Source organism: Cupressus sempervirens, chromosome 3, assembly GCF_028749045.1.
Source record: "Cupressus sempervirens isolate cs-2001-9-10 chromosome 3, ASM2874904v1, whole genome shotgun sequence".
In the NCBI taxonomy this organism is placed as follows: Eukaryota; Viridiplantae; Streptophyta; class Pinopsida; order Cupressales; family Cupressaceae; genus Cupressus; species Cupressus sempervirens.
Window position 1 is genome coordinate 763,369,195 of NC_143120.1, and position 19,473 is coordinate 763,388,667.

The 19,473-nt window shown below is 34.5% G+C and overlaps 1 pseudogene; it reads left to right on the forward strand.

Annotated features, from left to right (window-relative positions):
• The first annotated feature begins 8,418 nt into the window (after positions 1-8,418).
• On the forward strand, positions 8,419-8,952 carry LOC149569052 (transcription factor ICE1-like; annotated as a pseudogene).
• The last annotated feature ends 10,521 nt before the right edge of the window (positions 8,953-19,473 follow it).

Sequence of the window (19,473 nt, forward strand, 5' to 3'; positions counted from 1 at the left end):
CCTATCTCCTCTCATTGTTTTAGTCAAGGTTGCACAAATATTGCTAAAACTCCTTATAAACTTTCTATAAAATTTAGCCAATCCATGAAAAGATCTTACCCCTATCGCACTCCTTGGAGTAGACCATTCAAGGATAGCTTTCACTTTCTCTAGGTCCATTTTAAAACTTTCTCCTAAGACTACAAGTCTTAGGTACACCAATTCTTTCTTTGCAAAATTGCACTTCTTTAGGTTTATCAAAAACTTTTCTTCCCTCAAATTTTCAAACACCTTGTGAATATGCATCAAATGCTCCTCTAATGTCTTGCTAAAGATTAATATATAATCTAGGTAAACAATCACAAACTTACCCAGAAACTCCTTTAGTACCTCATTAATGAGCCTCATGAAAGTGTTTGGTACATTGGTTAGCCCAAAATGCATGACTAACCACTAATATAGTCCTTCCCTTATCTTGAAGGAAATCTTCCACTCATCACCATCCCTAATACAAATCTGATGGTACCCACTCTTCAGATCTATCTTTCTGAAATACTTAGCTCCACTCAAATAGTCCATAATATCATCCATCCTTGGAAATGGAAATCTATACTTTATTATGATCTTGTTGATAGCATGAGAATCTATACACAACCTCCATTCTCCATTCTTCTTTGGTGCTAATACTACTAGTACAACACATGGACTAAGACTCTCTCAAATCAACCCCTTCTATAACAACTCCTAAACTTGTGTGTTCAACACTTTACTTTCTGTTGGTGTCATTGTATGTGTTGCCTTGTTTGGAAAACTTTCTCTTGGAACCAAATCCATCTGGTGACTGATCTTCCTCATTGGGGACAATCCATTAGGTACATTATCTGATACAATATCAAAAAACTCTTCCAATATATCTGCAACTTCTATAGGTACCTCCTCTACTTCTTCTTTACTATCTTTAGGAATTATAGAAAAACACATATGCTCATGTTTCATACCTTTAAGAAACTCTTTTCCATCAACAAAAAATATTTTGGTAGCACTACATACCTTTTCTTCTTTATCCTTCAACATCTTCAACTAATGTTTCACTCCATCCTTAGAGTGTAGGTATTTGCTTGCCCATCATGTAAAACATGCCTATCAAACTACAATGGCCTACTCAACAACATATGTCATATTTCCATAGGTATGATATCACATAGTACATCATCCTAGTAGCTTCCAATCTTGAATTGTAATGAGCACTGCTCATTGACCATGACCTTGTGGTCATCTTGCACCCAAGCAATATGGTATGGACATGGGTGTTTCTACCTCTTCAACTTCAACTTGGTGACCATCATTTTTGACACCAGATTGTTAGTACTTCCACCATCAATTATCACATCACAACACTTATCTTCACATTTGCACCTTGTGTGAAATAAGCTCCTTTGTGAATGTTTGTTCTCACCACTCAACAAGACTCTTTGGTTAACTAAGACTTCTCCTCTTTCAACATCTTCAGAATGTGAGGATCTAGCATCTTCATCAACATGTGCAACTCTCACCTGACCTTCTATTCTTTTACTATTCTTCCTTGGCACTAGGTACAGTCAAATGCTCTATGCCATTCTTCATTGCACTGAAAACATTTTCCATAGAAGAGTCCTCTTCTAGATCTTTGTCCTCTGTATCTTCCTCTCTGATCTCTATTGTTCTAATCATATAAATGATTGATATTGTTTCCCCTCTATTTTTGATTGCTACTTCTAGTCTCATCCTTATTCTTTTGATCATCATTATGACCACCATAAGATTGTCCACCAGATCTTCCACCATGACCTCTTCCACTATTCTTATTGTCAAACTTCTTGCTCATTTTCTCCTCAACTCTTAGGTCAAATTAGTATGCATTCTCAATACTAATCATTAAAACTAGACTTAAGTCATCCTAAATGTTGGGCCTTAACCCATTGAGATAGCAAGCAACTTTCTCCTTATTAGCTTTTGCATGGCTAGTTCTAATGAGAACTCGGTAGAACTCTTCGGTATACTCTTGAACAAATTTTCCTATTTGCTTCAACCCTTGCATCTTCTTCAATAGATCAAGATCATAATCCATGAGAATGAATTTTCGCTTCAGTTTATCTTTCATCTATTCTCATCTAGTGATTTTCTCCTTTCCCTTTCTATTTCACTCCAACCGAACCTCTTGCCACTAGATCTTTGCAAGTCCCTTTAGTTTTGCCTTTGCAAACTTGACCGTATCAGGATCATTAATATCTTCATACTCAAAGCACTCCTCTAGTTCATTGAACCAATTAATCAACTCCTCTAGGTTAATATTTCTAAAAAATGAGGGAATCTCAAACTTAGGTCCTTTTCCAATCTCGTAGATGGCCCTAAAAAGCCTCTCTTCCTTTGGATTAAGAACTGCCTATGCTTCGACTTTTTCTTCTACTTCATCCTCATCCTCACTTTCATCTCTTATGGTAAGATTCATTCCTATATGCATCTATTCTTCCAATGCTTGTATTTGTCCTTGGAGGGCTTGAAAACCCTTAGGCATAACACATATAACTCTTCTACCATGCTCTCTTTGTGGAGGCCTTTTTGCGCTTTCACAAAAACCCTAGTGCAAACTACCTCACAATTGGCAATTTATCTACACACTTAGCCCAAACCATAGTCTTGGTGTGAACTAACTCACAGTTAGCGATCTATCCACACACTCAAGAACTCTGATACCACTTGGTATAGGGAACTCCCCTTAATAACATAAACTCATATTAGAAACATAAAAATAACAAAAAATGCGAGAAAAAAAATGGACCTCTTATTTGCACTACAAATGTAGAATTATAGAATTCATAAGTACAATAATTTTCAAGGCAAGCTACGAACTACCCCCAGAGCTTTCCTAGACAATGTTTGAGCCTTTCTTAAATAGGTAGTTTTATGCTACCCAAGAAGGTTCTAGATGCTCAAACTTAGTACCTAGGGCCGATAGACTCTAACAATACACATAGAGTTGGCCAAATACATCTTTGATAAATTATTTTAGAAATTTCGGTAGTCCAACTTCTAAAGGTAACAACTCATGAACCATTGCTCTAATTAGCTATTATAACCACATTTCAAAAATGATAGCTCTTGATCTATAGGCTCAAAACCTTGTTAGTGCCATTTCGTCAAGTTTTTGGACCTCATTTTGGCACTCTAAGGCCTCCAATAGTGACCCTAAAGATTTTTGTGCAAATTTTTCCAACAAAATTCCACAATAACTTCTCTAATATTAATGCTTGAGAAATGAAATTTTTATGGTAGGCTTACAGGTCTAAAATGAACCTTCCTATAGAAAATGAGAACATTTTGAGCTTGCATGACAAACTTACTAAAAAAAGTAAGGTCCCATAAAAAGTAACCACCCTCTCTACTAGTCTTTATTAAAATATAAAAGACAAAATAAAATATTTTTGGGTGATGCAAGATTGCCCTTGCACCCAGGATGCTCCTACATCACTTGCTAAGTAAGCAAATTCTCTCTTTGCTCAAGTTGACTACCTTGGATTGCAACCTCATTCACAATAGTAGTTGTCCTATGATGTAGACATTCAAAAGATCTATGCCCTTCTTTCCCACATATGAAATAATTACCTCTAAACCCATCTCCACATGTCCTTTTCTTCTAGTCAACTTTTTTTGGTTTACTGTTAGCACTCGATTTAGCTTGTGCCAAGCTATCTTGCTTATGCTTCCCTCTAGCATTACCTTGAATTTCCATCTTTAACTTATCTTCTACCTTCAAAGCATACTGATAAGCATTCTCAACTGAAAAAATATTTAGCATACCAACCTCATCCTAGATATTGAATCTTAAACCATTAATCTACCAAGCTACCTTCTCCTTTGACAATTCTCTATGACTAGACCAAATAGTCAACCTGTAGAACTCATTGATATAATCCTTCATAGTCATATCTGTATGCTTAAGATTCTACAACCTCTTGAACAACTCAAGTTCATAATCAGTAGGAATAAACTTAGCCTTCAACTTAGTCAGCATTAGCCTCCATCCAGTGATCTTAATTTCACCTTCTTCTTCTTTGTCTTTTTACAATTCTTTCCACCAAAGAGAAACATGTCCTTTTAACTTAGTTTGTGTCAACATCACTTTGAGTGGGTCCTTAATCTCCTCAAGATCAAATCAATCTTCCAATTAACCAATCCAATCAATTAGGTCTTCAAGAGTTAAAGTACTTGAGAAATTAGAAACCTCCATCTTATGCTTCAGCTTCAACTGAGATCCAGGTCTAGCAAACTAACCAATCCTAGTTCTAATAGGTCTCTCTACATGATCAATTATATCCTCACCACTAGATCTAAAAACTTCAAACTCTTCAACAACTTCCTTATAACTACCTTCCACATCCACATGCCTAGGTACACCACCTAAAGCACTTACAATTTTGGTAGTCATGTCACTCTTCATCAATGCAATCTTAGATTTGAATTCTTCTTGAATCTTCTCTGAGATTCTTTCCTCCACAACATTGCTAAGATCATCAATTGACCTAGGGTCTAATCTTCTTGGAGGAATCTTTCAAAATATTCACAAACCCTAAGAAATAGACCCACTAATCCAAAAGATCAATCAACTCCACTAGATCAACCTCCTCTATAAATCCTGGTGTAAACTACCTCAACTTCTATGATCTATCCACACACTTAGGAAAACTAGGAAACTAAGCTCTGATACCACCTGACGCACCGCAAGGTAGGAGAATCCCCAAAGGAGATGTCAAAACCCCTAGCAAATAACCACACAATGGAAACACAAAAACCATGTAACAATAATGCAAGATCAAACACTAAATCACAACTCTTTATTCATATAAATAATTTATTACATGCAATATTTCTGAATGTAAGTCCTTTTGGGTTAGGGCCAAATAAAAACAAAAATTATAGTATTAGTTCTACAAGATCTCACAAGATGCAACTTACAATCTCAATTCCAACTAGTCTAGATCCGCAACTAGATAAGAATACCAAGAAGAATCTACACTTGTACCCTTAGGTCCACCAAGCAACCCTCTCGTTCTCAAGCTACAACTACTAGCTCTTCATAGTTCACATCCCCTTCTCCAAGGCAAGCTCCATCTATCTTCTTAAGACTCTACAAGACCCCCTACTTATACCCAACTGAGCCATAGGTTGGCCCATTTCATTACAAACTAAATTAAATCCCTCACTTTAAATATATGTTGAGCCACAAGTCAGCTACAACACAAATTAAATATCCATACATAAATTAAATGCTAAAAGTTGGCTCACAAAAAACTCAACACCAATAGGAATGAAGACCAAACTGAGTGTTAGTAAAACCAATTTGAGCATCAGTAAATTCACAAACACTGTCAAGCTCCATAGACATGTTGAGCTCCCAAGCACAAACTATGCCTAACAGTGTTCAAGCACCACTTCTTTGGTGACTAAGTCCACAACTACAAACCAAAATTTCTCCAACATGTAGGATTAAAAGAAAGCCTGGGATGCTCTTGCATCACATGGACAAGACATAGGACATGAAAGGATATCTTGTTCTTGAGATGGAGGGATAATAATTTGAAAGGGTATGGAGGGATCTTGATCTTGATATTTATTGATATTATTATCTTCAACTTTTTGATCCACTTCTCAGTATGGATTTTTGAAAAGGCAATGAAGGCATGCTTGAAGTAGGCATGATAGCACATGAAGGTTGGGTATCTTTGATTTATAAAGGGTGCTCCCCTTAATACCATAACACACAATAGAAATAAAGAAACAACACAAATTGAGAGAATAATATTTGGGCTTCTTATTGTCACTAAAAATGTGGAATTATAGAATTACAATGTAAAAATCCACATGAGGTATTTTCTTACAATATTTTTCAAGAAAAAGTTGTGACTATTGTTGGGACTCAAAATTAAAGCCCAAAATTTTGAGTACCGTTGAAAAAATTAGGCCCTATAAATTATTTTTGATGCATGCATCCCCAACTGTACTTGTGAGGCCTAAGAGATGTTTAATGTTTCTAGCACCTTGAATTTAGTATATCCATGTGTTCCATGATGATAAATTTCCATTTTGAGCCATTATGTGAAGTCCCATTTTGAGCAATGTCCAAATCTGCATTTTTGCCTATGTTAAATAGTGACAAAAGGCCATGTTTGCAATTGAATATCTCACACCCAGTAATGTTTCATGACTCACCACTTTGGGAGTGTTTAGTGTCTATAGCAAAGAGCCTATGTTTCATATTTTGAGTCATTTTGAATCTATTTGTCTAGTTTTGAATCCCTCAAAGTTGGTCATTTATCAATGTCATTCTGATATGAATTATTATGAATTCTAGGAAGCCCTGTTTGACTTGTTATAACTTTGACCCAGTTGATCAAAATGAGAAAATTACTTTTTTGTTGCATTTTAGAGTTCAAAGTCTTGTTATGTTTTAATTTTGAGCTTGTGACAAATCTGTTTGATCAATTTTCAAGTGTAATTCCAAATGCAATTTGTAACTTTTTACTGGTTTCAAGAAGTGCATATTTGTTAGAACCCCTATTTGAGATGTCATATCTCAAAATTCATGATATTTGAGATAAAATGCATTGTACTACTATGTTCTTCTCTAAAAATACTTTAAGAGTGCTAGTTTACAAGTCTTGATGAATCCGTTTGTACACTTTCTTAGGTCCATTCCATTTGCAAAAAATGTTTTTCTGTCATTGTTTCCAAGGCATAAATTCTAAGTAGCTTACTTTGATCATTCGCTAAATTCATCCTATTATTCATCATGATCCCAAATTGTAGATTCATACTCCCCTCATGATAGTGAACAAGTTCCCCCCTTTTCATCTCTCCAAGTGTCAGTTTGACTTGTTTTCAAAGCCAAATCAGAATGCATTTTATGGTTTTCTGACATGTTTATTTGTAGGTGATTTTAAGTAAGCAACTTTGGAGGTTGATATCTTTTGACCTTGATGTCATCATGTGACAAGACTTGGTAGGCCTATTGAATATGGTAAAGAGACATGATATCTAGATTTTCAGAGCTTGGTCAAGTGTTTTGGTCAGTTTTTAAAGCCAGTCAAAGGACCTCCTAGCACAAAATTGTCAAGTTGCAAGAAAGTGAAAAATGATTTTTAATTGGCATTTTAGTAATGGATTTTGTTTCAAAATAGTATTAGGCAATCAATGGATTAGTTTGGAATGTCAATTGTTTGAAATTGAAATTTTTTTAGCCAAACCCACTTTGGGCCTGACTAATTTCATCAGATTTATGACATTTGTGAGGATTAAGGATGTTTTAAAATAAATGATTATAATGATGTCAACTTTATAAGGTCCTGATGTATGAATGTTGTCATGTGAATTCAAATGGATATGTGGAGGGTCTACATGCTAAACTATAACATAGGCAAAGCTAGAGGTTTAATTAATAACCAGAAGCCAGCATAATCAAAAGATGGAGGAAGGGGTGTGGGATTATAATGAATATGATTGCCAATTTTTGAATTTCAAAGCAAGCCAAATATCTATTTTCAATTACATAACAATGAGGCTCCTTGTTTCATTGATAGTCAGCTTTCATAATATGAAAGAATAGCATAACATATTCATGGAGGTGGAACTGAACTACTTTACAAGAAGGCAGAGAGTAGGGATATCCCTTGCCCCAATGCCTACCTCATTGATAGAGTTAGGTTTTTAATAAATCCAACTTGAAGCAAGTACTATCCTTCTCAAAGCCATCATCAAATACATCTATATAAAATTATTGTTCAATGTTTGCACCATGAATGGAGATGCCATGATGTTGATTTCCTTGATGCTATTGGAGCAATTAGAATTGCTCAATGTTTCACTTCTAGTGGAAGTCAAAATCAGATACTACATGATCTAGAGGTTGAAGCATGGATAAATTTGTCAAAGAAAGATGGTCAAAAAACAACTTTGAATCATTTTCATGAGAAATTTCTTAAGCTCAAATACCTAATGAAGACTAAGGCTAGAAGAAAAAGGGCTAAAAGGAGGCACACATTTATGTAGGATTTTCTTATAGAATTTTATGAAGAATGGGAAGGCAAACTGTGATTCACATATTCCATTGAAATGCTCACAAAATTGATTTCTTCTAGAGTTCGATTAGAACTTTGTTCAAAATATTTATGTGGTGAATATTGTTAATATCAAGGCAATTTCGAATTGCAAATCCAATGCTAAGGAAAATCTCTAATGGTTTCAATATTTTCATACTTATTAAAAGGTAAAGTAGAGTATTGTGCCAAGAGAATAGGGGCATGCATTATGTTAAGTGATGATACCTTGTATAGAAATCTATAGGGAAGCTCCACACAGAGGAAGCTGCTAGGGATGAGCAAGGAGAAACTCACACCAAAACAAGGGAAGAAAAAGAGGCTTCCTACCAAGAATCTCATGGTAAAAAGGAGGTGTAGAAAGAAGCTCAATGACTAGATTTACATGCTTCATTCCATACTTCCCAAGATATCAAAGATGGACAAGGCTTCCATTCTAGGCGATGCAATTGATTATTTCAAGGAGCTTTTGTAGTAGATCAATGATCTTCATATGAAGCTTGAAGGAAATGAGAATGGGAGTGCAAGTGGAAGTGTAGTTGTAGAGAGAGGGGTGGGTTTCTTTCCTTCTAACTTGTTGTTTCAACCCATAACTCCTTCGATGCCTCCACTTATCCCTTGACGTGTCAAGGAAGAATGTCCTTTGCCCTTGCTCGCCCATTCAAATATAGAATCACAGCCTGCCTAGGTGGAGGTGAAGACAAGGGATGGAAGGGCATTGAACATCCACATTTTCTATGCAAGACAACTGGGATTGTTTCTATCTACCATGAGAGCTTTGGATGAGCTGGGGCTTCATGTTTAGCAAGTAGTTATTAGTTGCTTCAATGGCTTCTCTCTTTGATTTTTTTTCAAGCCAAGAAATGTAGAGGAGAGAAAGCCATATACTTGCATGAGGTAGAGCAAATAAACTCAAAGTTGCAAGCACCCACACTATGGAAGAAAAGATTAGATGTAGGAATGAGAGAAGTGAAGAAAAAATTTAAAACAATTATCCCACATTCATTATGGTTGGGTAGTTTCCAATGCATAAATAATAAACTAATCATACAAAAAGTTGTATTAAAGATGTGGCCATTTTGGAAGGCTGTAGGCTAACCCATGGTGGACCCTAGCTAGCTAGAGGTAAACTACAATCAATTTTGAACATGCATGCAAATTAGGGAGATGCTAGAAAATATTCTTGGATTCCGATGGTTGCTATGTCACTACCAAAAACTGATGAGGCTTTTGGCAAGCGACACGGAGACCTACTAGAAAACCCTTAAATCTGGTGAGGAAGTTGTGGGTCTTGTTTAGAACACTTGGTGGTGACGTGGTAGAGTTGACAAATCAGATAATGACAAGTGGTAGCCTGATAATGAACCAGAGGAAGACACTTGGTGACATGATGTGATGTGGCAATAAGATATTATTGAGGCACAGGATGGCAAAACATGGTAGATTGGATGGTGGTTTCCATGTCACCAAGGAAAAGTTGCAAGAAAGATAACAATGCGACATGGTGACTAGCTTAGGTGGATTGGTGACATGGCAGCCAAGTGATGTGGTGGTGACCTATTAGGTTGAGGTGGATGGTGACTAGATGATAGTTGGTGATGAGATGGACAAATCCAAAAGTGACATGTAATAGAGGCTTTAGACATGGCAGGCTTCTCAAGGTGCTAATGTGGTGAAAAATGACATGTGTCACAAGGTCGTTATGTTGCTTATGACATGGTAGAATGCTAACTAAGATAGTGACATAGTGACCAATGATGTGGCACAATGACATGACATAATGATATGGAAAAGTAGGCAGCCAATAAGGTGGTGCAATGTGCAATCCAGATGGAGGTTGTCAAATGATTGTGTAGGAAAAGAGCCAATCGAAAGATGACACATGTCAGAAGAATGGTCAAACAGGCTTGACCTAGATGGATTTATGGAGGGAATTTCAAATTACATTTAAAAAATAATTTTTTTAAATGTTCTTTCCAAAATTTGCATGCATGTTCATTTTAAATAAAGTTTGAATTAAACCTATAGTTCAAACTTTATAAAATGATTAAATTTTTGCAATTATGTAATATGAAAGTCATGAATAGGAGCCTAATTTTCAAATGGCTACCACAGGGGCAATTTTTATCCGAAATAGGTACTTCAATATACTATTGGAACCAAGAGGAAATGAATTTTCCAAATATGAGGTCATATTTTGCACAGGTGCTCACTAGTTCAAGTAGATTTATGTTTTCTTGGGCATTCCTAGAAGAACGAGAAATTTTCACCATTGAGCATCAAAATTGGTTAGGAAGCAGATATAAAAGCTTGTTGAAGCTTGAATGTGGAAAAATTTGATTTTGAAAAGATTATTTTGCTTCTAGAGGCCATTCAACTAATTTTTGTCTTTGCTTTGATTTGAGATTTGGCATCAAAAGCGGTTATTGTTCCATCAAGTATTTGAGATATCTTTATGCTTTTGCGAGGCAAAATGAAGATGATTTGATTTACCAGTTATAGAGAGAGATTAGAGAGATTATTTTCATTGTTAGGAGATGTTTTCTAGGTGGAAACATGTAAGATGCACAAAAAAAAATTGGATTCACTCTCCTCTATATCATTCTCTTTATCATTCTTTGTAGAGGTTCCAATTTTTGGGAGAAAAATGACTAATTTCTATGATACCATGTATGTTCCAATCTAGAGTTTTCTTAGATTTGTAAAACTAGGGTTCCAATCTTGATTTGTTCACATTACTGTGACACCACATTCTCCAGCATAATTCTCTTGTATGAATAGTAGTAGTGAAGATTATAGAGAAAGTTTAGATCTATTATGTGTTTTTCTATTTTGCTTTCATGCATTTGAATGTATTGTTTCAAAGAAATGAATACAAATAAGCAATAATTTCTTTAGTTTCATTCTGATTCTCATCTCCTATATCAGTAATTTGCAATCTTATGTGGGCTAGGAACAAAGAACTGAGAATCATTTGCATCCCTTTAAGGTTGTATGTTAGATATGTTTTGCTGTTGGAACAAAGGGCCAAGTAAATGCTTGATGTGTTTGATAGGATTGTTGATTATTTTGTGAAGGATACTTCATAAAAATGAGGGCTTTATGAACATTGATGTTTGATTCACAAAGTGATAGGATAGATCTGATGTCTGGGTGTATGAAATATGTCCTAGATATCACAGATGTATGTATTTAATTCATGGAATTTCCCAATAGATAAAGCACTAATCAGTTACAGGATCACTTGTTTATACTGCTGCATATTTGAGGTTTTTCTGAAATCAACATCATTAATCAAATTTCTTTCCCTTTCATGTTGAAGAGCTAAAAAGGATGCCTTCACTCAGCTTGTGAATTCCATAGAGTTGCAACTTGCTACTACATATCTTTGTTATTACATAAGCATAGGAGATTAAGGGTTTTATCTACTTTGTTAGATTCAGGAATATGTTTTAGCACTGGTACCATATAATTGAATTTGAGGTCCACCCACCTAGGTTTCACAGAGCCTGAAGTAGAAGGGTCTAGCCTTATAGTTGGCCCAATGTTTGAAATGATATGTTAAGGAAGGGAAGTAGCTGCCCCTAGATATGTCTTGTTCTCATCAAGATAATTTGAAACCTGTAGCATTTCAAAACACCAAAAACTATCACCATAAATACCTTAGACAACCAATGAGCCGTCCTTATATAGGCACTTTTAACAACCCGAGAAGCTTCTAGACTCTAAACCCCAACCCTTGAGGCTGACCAACCTCATGCTATAATTCTCCATTACACTTTATTACATTGGATCGACTCAAGACAATTTATAAATTATATTTTTTGATGGTTCCACTTCTAGAGACCATAACTAGAAAATTGTTGACCTGATGTACTATCCATTTTGGAATACTCAACTAATGATCTATAGTGACTAATCATGCAATCAATCATTAGTCAAGGTTTTACCTTATTTCAGAGCCATTTCGACCTTCATCATTGGATGTGAAGGTTGGATATCCAAAATTTATATCAAAAATTTGTAATAATTGCACCAATACATATAATATGACAATAAAACTCATATGGAAGGATGATATGTCAAAGATGAACCTCCACATATTAGATTAGAAAAAATTGAGCACATAATACCTACTTACTAAAATTAGCAAGATCCCACAAATAAAAAAATATGCATAGGAATAACCCTTATTGAAATAAAAAATTGGAAAAATAGAAATATAAATATTTTTGGGTGATGCAAGATTTCCCTAATACCTAGGATGCTCCTACATCAAACACCCAAGGTAATTTGAGAAGTGACCTTGTTATTTCTCAGGTATTTAGAGGAAAATCAAGATGGTTAACCTTCTCCCGCACTAGCCATGATGAATCTTCCACTAGCCACCCTTTCCATTTGACTAGATACTCTTCATATATTTTGTTTCTTGGGCTTCTTCTCACACAACTGTCCAATATATCCTCAATCTCATTTATAATTGAAGTAGATGCTAGACTACTCCATTGCACTTCTACAACTTCATCATCACCTCCTTCATAATGTTCTATTAAATATGAAATGTTAAATACTAGTGAAACATTCAGTTCAATAGGTAACTCAATGAATCATGCATTTTCACCATCTTACATAGTCCAAACTTCTTCATTTTTAGATTATTATATGTACGCATTGGAAATCTCTCCTTCCTTAAATGAACCATGACTTCATCTCCATTATGAAATTCCTTATACATCCTTTTCACATCTACCTTAGCCTTATACTATTTATTCATAATTGTAACATTTTTTCTCACCTCCTCATGAACATTCTTCAAATGTTTAGCAAAATTGTCTGCTTCAGCATTACTTATCTCTCCTTTATCCAAATACCGCAATTTAGAAACAGTTATGGGACTGCTTCCATATACAATCTAGAATGGTGATTTATTAGTATTCCCATTGACATAATTGCTGTATGCAAATTATGCCTATGGTAAAATTAGATCCCAACCTTTTGTCTTATCTCCAACCAATTATCTCAAAAAAATCCCCAAAACCTGATTTATAACTTTTGTTTGTCTATTAGTCTGTGGATGACACAAGGAACTAAACTTCAACTGTGTGTTCAATTTCTTCTATAATGTATGCTAGAAATATCCAACAAACTTGATATCTTGATAAAAAACTATGCTCTTTGGTAGACCATGTAGTCTCACCACTTCTCTGAAAAATAACTCCACCACATGAACAACATCACTAGTCTTCTTGCAGGGAATGAAATATTCCATTTTAAAAAAAATTTGAACCAACACAAATATTGAATCATGTCCCCATCATTTCCTTGGTAAACTAAGGAAAAAATCCATGTTGAGATATTCCCATGGCTTCTTAGGTATAGGTAATGATTGATACAACCCTGTATTCTACTTCACTCCTTTTGGCATTTGACATACTCTACAACTCCATACAAAATGCTTCACATCTTGCTACAATCGTGGCTAGTAATAATTCTTAGCAACCAAAGAAATGTTGTCTCTACCAAAGTGTCCATCCAATCCTCCATTATGCTTGTCCCTTGATGAGATTCTCTATCCTAGAACTTCTGGGAATGCACAACTGACTTCCCTTGAACAACATACCATCTTGGATTATGAAATCCAACCACCTTGTCCTATCAAGTGTAATAGGTTCTATACAATATTTTCAAGCTTCACCAAAATCAAGATATTCTAGATAAAAATTCTTGGGTTTTTTGAACCCAACCACCTTAATCTGCATTTTTTTTAATCAAAACTTATCTTCTACTAAAATAATTTTCAACTCTATTTGTCTTCCCACTCTTGTGTTTCAAAACAAATGTATAACTCTATAAAAACTTAACCCATTTCAAATTCCTTTGATTCAATTTTTCTTGACTATTCAAATAATTCAAAGCTTGATGATTAGTATACAAAACAAATTCCTAAGGAAGAAGATCTTCTTCAATGCCTAAACTATAACATAAAATTCTTGATCATAAACATAATACTTTCTTTTGGCATCGTTCAATTTCTCACTAAAATAAGCAACAAGTCTACCTTCTTGGCTCAAAATAACTCCTATTGCAATACTACTAGCATTATAGTCTACTTGAAAAACCTTATTAGGATTTAGAACTACTAAAAAAATCTTCTTTGTAACTTTCTATTTCAATATATTAAAGCTCTTATGTACTTGTATATTCCATTTAAATTCTTTCTTATCTCCTCTCATTGTTTTAATCAAAGGTCCACAAATACTGCTAAAACCTTTGATAAAAATTTTATTAAAAAATAGTTAGTCCATGAAAAGATCTTACCTTTATGGAACTCCTTGGAGGAGGTCATTTGAGGATAGCTTTAACTTTATCATAGTCCATTTTAAAACCTTCTACTAATACTTCAAATTCAAAGTACACCAACTCCTTCTTCACAAAACTACACTTCAAATTTATCAACAAAATTTGCTCCCTCAACTTATCAAACACCTTCAAAATGTGCATCAAATTCTCCTTTAATATCTTACTAAAGATCAAAACATCATGTAGGTAAACAATGAAAATCTTACTGAGAAACCCCTTTGGGTACCTCATTCATGAGCCGCATGAAAGTGCTCAATGCACTAGTTATCCCAAAAGGCATGACTAACCACTCATATAATCCTTCTCTTGTCTTGAAGGTAGCCTTCCACTCATCTCCTTCTATGATGAAAATATAATGGTACCCACTCTTCAGATCTATCTTTAGAAACAAATAGCTCCACTCAAATAGTCCATAATATCATCCATTTGCAGTAATGGAAATTCGTACTTGATTTTGATCGATAGCTCATTAAATCTATATACATCCTCCATTCCCCATTCTTGTTAGGTGCTAATAATGCTAGTATAACACATGGGCTTAGACTCTCTCAAATCAACCCCTTCTACAACAACTCATAAACTTGTTTGTTAAAATCTTAACTTTCTACTTGTGTCATCGTATGCACTACCTTGTTTGCAAAACTAGATCCTAGAATGAAGTCCATAAGGTGGATGATCTTCCTCATTGGGGGTAATCTATAAGGTACATTATCTATTGCAATATCTAGAAAGTCTTCTAACAAATCTACAACTTCTGCAGGTACCTCCTTCACTTCTTCTTTACCATGTTTTGGAATTTAAAAAAAAACACATATGATAATGCCTCATATCATTGATAAACAATTTTCCATCAAAAAAACATATTCTAGTGACACAACATATATTTTCTTCTTTCTCCTTCAATGGCTTCAACTTATATTTCACACCATCCTTTGTCCGAGTGTAGGTATTTGCATGTCCATCATGTACAACATGCTGATCAAAATTCCACGACCTCCCCAATAACATATGACATATGTACATAGGTATGATGTTATAGAGCACCTCATCCTAGTAGCTTCCAATCTTAAACTTCACTAGGCACTACTCATCAACCATAACCTTGTAGTCATCTAGAACCCTGACAATATGGTATAAACATGAGTATGTTTACCTCTTGAGATTTAACTTCATGATAATGTTTTCTAACATTAGATTATCAATACTTCCACCATCAATGATCACATCACAACACTTATCTTCATATTTTCACCTTATGTTGGCTCCTAATTTAACAATAATTTCAACTACCTTTTATGATGTGAGAAAACCTAGGAATTAGCTAGAAACCATGATAGGAACTCTACAAATCACAAAGGGCCAACTAACAAGACATTGAAGTCTTCTCCACTTTGAATTCTACAAGATTCAAATGAGTTTACCTTAGGAATTCAACTCTATTTGTTCTTTGAATCAAAATTTATGACATGAATTCCAATGCCAAGAGACTATTAAGCCTTATTTCTTCTAATTCAATGATATTGAGATATGGAAATCAACTATTTTACTAAACCCTAAGTATCACAAATCAAGTATAGGCTAACATTTTCATATTTAGTTCACAGAAATACAAGGATTTATTGATAATTATATTCTACATTATGCAAATCATTCCACTTAGATTAACTCATAAGGATGGCTAGTGCCTTATCCATTGGGCTATAAGTAATAGAGACCACACAATTAATTTTGATCCTATCTCAACACTTTGCATAAAGATTTATCTATATTCATGTCCAGATCTCATACTTATCATATCTTCACTTAAAACCATGACGTTCTTTCACTTTGCATTAAGCATTGACATAATCCAGGAGATTACTAGCAAAAGAAAATTGAAATATTATTCAAAGAGAATTACAATTGAAATTTGGCTATCAAAATTTTAGAGAACAAAACAAAGATAGGAAAAGAGAGAAGATTTGGGATGAAATCAGCTCTCAATATTTGTACTCATTTTCTTTGAAGTGTATACAATTCAATGATTATCTTTGTAAAAAAATAACTAATCAAAAGACTAGCAACTACAACTTAGTATTCAATTTGGGAATTGATTTTTTGTCTACATGGACTGACTCAAAATTTACATATGGTTGTGTAATAAAAGAAAGTTAGACCCTCCTCTAGCCTTGGGAACTCACTTATATAGCATAAGGTTCAACAAGCTTCAGGCATCAAGGGAAAAGGACAACTGTCCTCAACACAAAAAGATTTATAACAAGGAAAAAAACTCTCAATATTAAACAAAATATAAAAAATGGTGTTTGTCTGCCTTTTTGCAACATAATGGCTTTCTCATTGATTTTCTTGTGGTGGGGCCAGTCATGTTGTAACAAATTCTTATTGATTTGTTGCATCTGATGATTGGCCCTACTCCATTTGTTATTCTTCAGGTTGTGGGACCACTTGGATCTTACATGATGTATCATGCTCTGATATCTAAATGTTCAAAACAGTTGGTTTCTCTTCTTCTAGATCATCAGTTTGAGTGGTTATGTCCAATGTTGCAGTTGGTTGCTCTTTTTCTCTTTCATCTATAAAAATGCTTTATCAAATATTTGAACCATTTCTGTGGAAATAACTTTTTCCACACTCTCTTTTTTAACTTCCATTTGTAACAACTATGTTGCTAGCAATTAATCAGCTATCCACTTATCAAAACGTGCATCATCAAGCCAATTGAAGCTCAATATTTCTTGTTCTTTAGATTCAGGACATCTTTTCCCATTCTCCTTATTTCAGTAGTATTTTTTGAAAGAATAAAAAAGAATTATTACTATACAAATTCCTTGGTAGTTCTAGAAAATCAAATGTATTTTTCATAATTTACCACCTTATTAAGCTTGACACTCATAAATTCATTTAATTTCTTGGCCCATTCCTCATTTTCTTTTATTTGACCCATACCTTTGAGCACATGAAAAAAATAAAAACTTTTACCAAGATACTTCAAGAAGTAGTTAGTTATCCTTCTTTGTAACAAATTTCTATTATGATCAAAATCTAAGAGATCATTAGCTTGATCATGAGTTCTTTCGACCTATTCATTAGAAAAATCAATGACATGACAACAAAGGGCTATGATGGCATCATCCTTGCTGATCCATTTGTTTAGAATTGGTCTTAAGTTTGTCTCATTATTTATCAATTTATTCCATATCTCTATTAACTTTGACAATTTCAAATAAAATGATGGCCAACCAACCCTATCTACTAGATACAAAATTCTATCTCTCTCTTCATGTTTGATACCCAATTCCACATGTAGTGACCATATTTTTTATTTTTCTTCTTCAAGCTCCTAAAATAAATAAAGTGTTGGTTTTTGAGTAGTACTTGGGATTTCTATAATTAGAATGGTGTTAAAAGGTGGTACTAGAAGAGGGCAAGCAATTATGAGTGGGCCAAATTGTTTGTGTACCTTTCTTTACCCAAACTGTTTCTCCAATTGTACAATCTTGCTTTCCAATTGGTACATCTTCCTCCCTCTTTCATCATAGGCTTCCAAAACCTTTTCAAATTTCTCATTTAGTTCCAAGAATTTATTTTTATCTTTGGTTTCCACAACTACACCAAAGCAAGCCATTTCTTTGTTAATTAGGGCCACCTTTTCACTATCTACTTCTTCAACTTTGTAGACCATGAGATTGCCTATATGCTTAGAATTTGAGACTTCTTTAATTTTAGCCTTGTATCTCTTCTAAATAAATCACATGATCAGAGATATATGATCATCACTATATTTGACCCCTTTATGGACTTGTTAAAACTCATCTTCAGTTTTAAACTGGGTCTCCTTTTCCTTTCTGACTGTATAAAAGACCATTGCATTAGCAATGTCCCATTCATGAAATATCATGATTCCTAAGTCCTTTAATGATTGCCTTCCCCCCTCAAGGATTATCTATCCAAACTCTTTGATGAGGCTAGCCTTGACTTCCTCTTCAATATCAAAGTCCTGACTATTAGGTTGCTCTGTTTTGATCTTCTTATACCTTGCCTCAAAATTATTTATGTTATTTCTCTACCAAAATTTTATCGATATTCTTGACTTGACAAAAATTTCATCATCCAAAAATTTCTTAGATGCCTTTTCCACCATACGATCAATTTGTTTTCCTTGAAAATCCTCTATAGTGAGAGTTGGTGATGGAATGGGAGGCTCTGCATGTGCTCCTTCTTCTACCTCTACTATAGTTATGACAATATCCTTCTCACCTCCTATATGTCTCAATTTCTCCCTCAAGGAGTCTTCATCATCTATGTTGATAGGGGTTTGTGAAGGGGAATACTCTTCAACCCTAGATGAGGAATATTGTTCCAATTTCTACTTCTTTGTAGTAGGTGTAACAGGTGGACTTTCTAAAAGTTATCTCTTGTAAGGAGGCATTGGTTGTTCACTTCTTGCCACAACATACCCAACCCTTTTCTACAGTGTGTATAGGCCTAGGTTTATGATTTCTCTGCTAGCCAACCTTTTTTCTATCTCAATAGCTTTCTTCTCATTTAGGGTCTGCATGAACCCAACACAATTATTCATAAGCATGTTAATATTATTTCCCCAATATTTTATATTAGCTCGGGGATTATACTTAGGCTCTAGAGCATTAATAAACAGAAAAAAAAATCTATATACTTTCCATTTTTCATTCCTAACCTCCTTCTCTTGCAATGAGAATTCATTCCTAATTATGTCCTTAGGAAAATAAACAAAATGTTCATAGGATTTACCTTTAATCCTCTCCTTGAAAATATCATAGAAACCCTTAGGATCAATAAAATGGGGATGTGATTGGGCCATCTGGTATTTGTCCAAAAAAATTCCTAATTGCCTCCAACCTTTCTTAGTAAAAACCAAAATTGTGGACTATAGTAAATTGAGGAAAGAATGTACCTTTGGATCTACCCATAAGTTCTTTTTCTTCTAATCCTCCCACTTACCACAAGAATTCTACAATCCTAACTT